Source organism: Halichondria panicea, chromosome 2 (genome assembly GCF_963675165.1).
Source record: "Halichondria panicea chromosome 2, odHalPani1.1, whole genome shotgun sequence".
Lineage (NCBI taxonomy): Eukaryota > Metazoa > Porifera > Demospongiae > Suberitida > Halichondriidae > Halichondria > Halichondria panicea.
In genome coordinates, this window is record NC_087378.1 from 3,591,369 (window position 1) to 3,593,868 (window position 2,500).

At 46.3% G+C, this 2,500-nt stretch overlaps 1 non-coding gene across 1 annotated transcript in view; it reads left to right on the forward strand.

Annotated features, from left to right (window-relative positions):
• Positions 1-2,082: 2,082 nt before the first annotated feature.
• Positions 2,083-2,500, forward strand: part of LOC135332567 (small subunit ribosomal RNA) — a 1,812-nt gene continuing 1,394 nt past the window's right edge. Inside the window, exon 1 of the ribosomal RNA XR_010393416.1 lies at positions 2,083-2,500. This exon is cut by the window's right edge and continues 1,394 nt beyond it. This is a non-coding gene — a ribosomal RNA (small subunit ribosomal RNA).

A 2,500-nucleotide genomic window follows, 5' to 3' on the forward strand; every position in this document is an offset into this window, starting at 1 on the left:
CTACTTGCAAACAGTAATTGTATAATTACGCACGTATAATTATAACTATCCTAATTATAGTGAGTGACACAGGAAAAATATCAAAATTTCTTATACTTTACAAATACAAAATTTCCTGTAGACTTATGAATGTTACACAAGTCCTGAACTACTTCAGGAATAGTAAAGGAAACTATACAGGAAACGTTGCACTATCCTTTGTAAGTAGGTTGCAGGACACTTGCAGGACACCTCAGGAAATGTGCAGATTTTATGGGCTGCAATGTAGCAGCACTGTAGCAGGAAATTTAAATATTTTCCCTGAGTGAGTGAGTGAGTGAGTGAGTGAGTGAGTGAGTGAGTGAGTGAGTGAGTGAGTGAGTGAGTGAGTGAGTGAGTGAGTGAGTGAGTGAGTGAGTGAGTGAGTGAGTGAGTGAGTGAGTGAGTGAGTGAGTTATATATACCTTCATTGAGCCATGCTTCATTTGATCATAACAATATCAAGCTTATCTTCAAGTAGTATTGTATTGTACGTTGCTAACAATACGCAAATAATGTACAGTAAATTCAAGTGGGAATAAAAGTAGTGGGTAAAAAGTTGTAATGTTCATGGAGTGTAAAGTCAACGAGCACTTAAGGCCCTATTATTTCTATTTTCCAGCCTAAAGTCCTCGTGGTGGAAAAAATTAATGTTAGTGTAATGAAGTCCTTGCCTAGTTACAAAGCGGTCCCTTACAAAGCGCCTAGTTACAAAGTAGCTTCAATGGGTAGTTATAATTAGAAGCTGCAGCTGGTAGTTAAAGCAGCAATTGTTGTGTAGCTTGTGAAGCTATGTTGTAGCTGGCTGACTGGCCGGCCCACCAACCTACCTACCTACCTACCTACCTACCTACCTACCTACCTACCTACCTACCTACCTACCGACCGACCGACCGACCGACCGACCGACCGACCGACCGACCGACCGACCGACCGACCGACCGACCGACCGACCGACCGACCGACCGACCGACCGACTGACTGATGAATAGTAAGAGGTGGGTGGCTGGCTGGCTGGCTGGCTGGCTGGCTGCTGGCGAATAGATGTTGTGCTGCAATATAGTGAGTGAGTGAGTGAGTGAGTGAGTGTACTATAATACTATACAGAATCTTTGCAACAAGACAGTAAAAGCATAGAGCATTACCCTTCCTTATATGGAATTTGAGTACACACACTGTGGTCTGTTTTACTACTTAAATGTATGAGCACATCCCATATATAATAAGGAACCACAGTGCTCAACACACTTGTTTCTATTTGTGTTGCGCAAAGATTGTGCAATCTCCAGTATTGTATTGTAACTGTATGTTAGCCATGTATAACTTGAACTGTATGTTTAGCGGAATGGAAGGGTGCAGACGGGGAACAGTGCAGATGGGAACATTGCAGAGGGGATTTGCGCGCCGGAAAATTGGAGCAATTACCATACAAGTGCAGACGAATGAAGGAATGAACGCGCGTAGCGCGAAAATTTGAGCAATATATCGCAAGCAATTACCATACAAGTGCAGACGAATTGAACAATGTGACCACGTGGGCTAGATAAGCAACCAAACAAGAGTGTCGTACAAATGAGCGTGTTGATAGGTCGTGAAGTGGGGTGTTGTGGCAAAAAAAGTCACGCTTAATTACATACGAGACGAGTTCCAGCGTTGCTCCTAGTGACGGGTGCTGTGTAGGGTGACTGCAGCGGTTCATCCGTGTGTCCGCATCGTTGTAGACTGCCTGTGTCGGCGGGCGTCTGACCTGCTGGTGACTGGTCATCAGTGGGCTGGCTCCCTCCGGTCGAGTGCAGTTAGGTTTGCATCATTTCACGAATCACGAGTGCATTCGTACGGTCTCGCTGCCGGTCGATCCCCGTGATTGACTGTATCTGCAGGCAACGAGTGGGCCTCAGCTGCCCTCTCCTGCCTTCAGTTGGTGAGTCTGTGGCCGAGGATTTGCAAAATTGTTGAACCCTCTGCGGTCCGCGTGGCCGCACTGGTGTGATGCGTTGGCCGGCCCTCTGAACGAGGACGGTCGAGTGACACAGTGCGTCTCGCACGCTCTGGCGTCCCGATAGTTACCTGGTTGATCCTGCCAGTAGTCATATGCTTGTCTCAAAGACTAAGCCATGCATGTCTAAGTATAAACGCTTCTATACTGTGAAACTGCGAATGGCTCATTAAATCAGTTATAGTTTATTTGATGGTTTCTTACTACTTGGATAACCGTGGTAATTCTAGAGCTAATACATGCACAAAGTCCCGACTCTTCGGAAGGGATGTATTTATTAGATCCAAAACCAATGCGAGTCTCTCGGGGCTCGGTTCCTTGGTGATTCATGATAACTGCTCGAACCGTATGGCCCTTGCGCCGACGGTGCTTCATTCAAATTTCTGCCCTATCAACTTTCGATGGTACGGTAGTGGCCTACCATGGTTGCAACGGGTGACGGAGAATTAGGGTTCGATTCCGGAGAGGGAGCCTGAGAAACGGCTA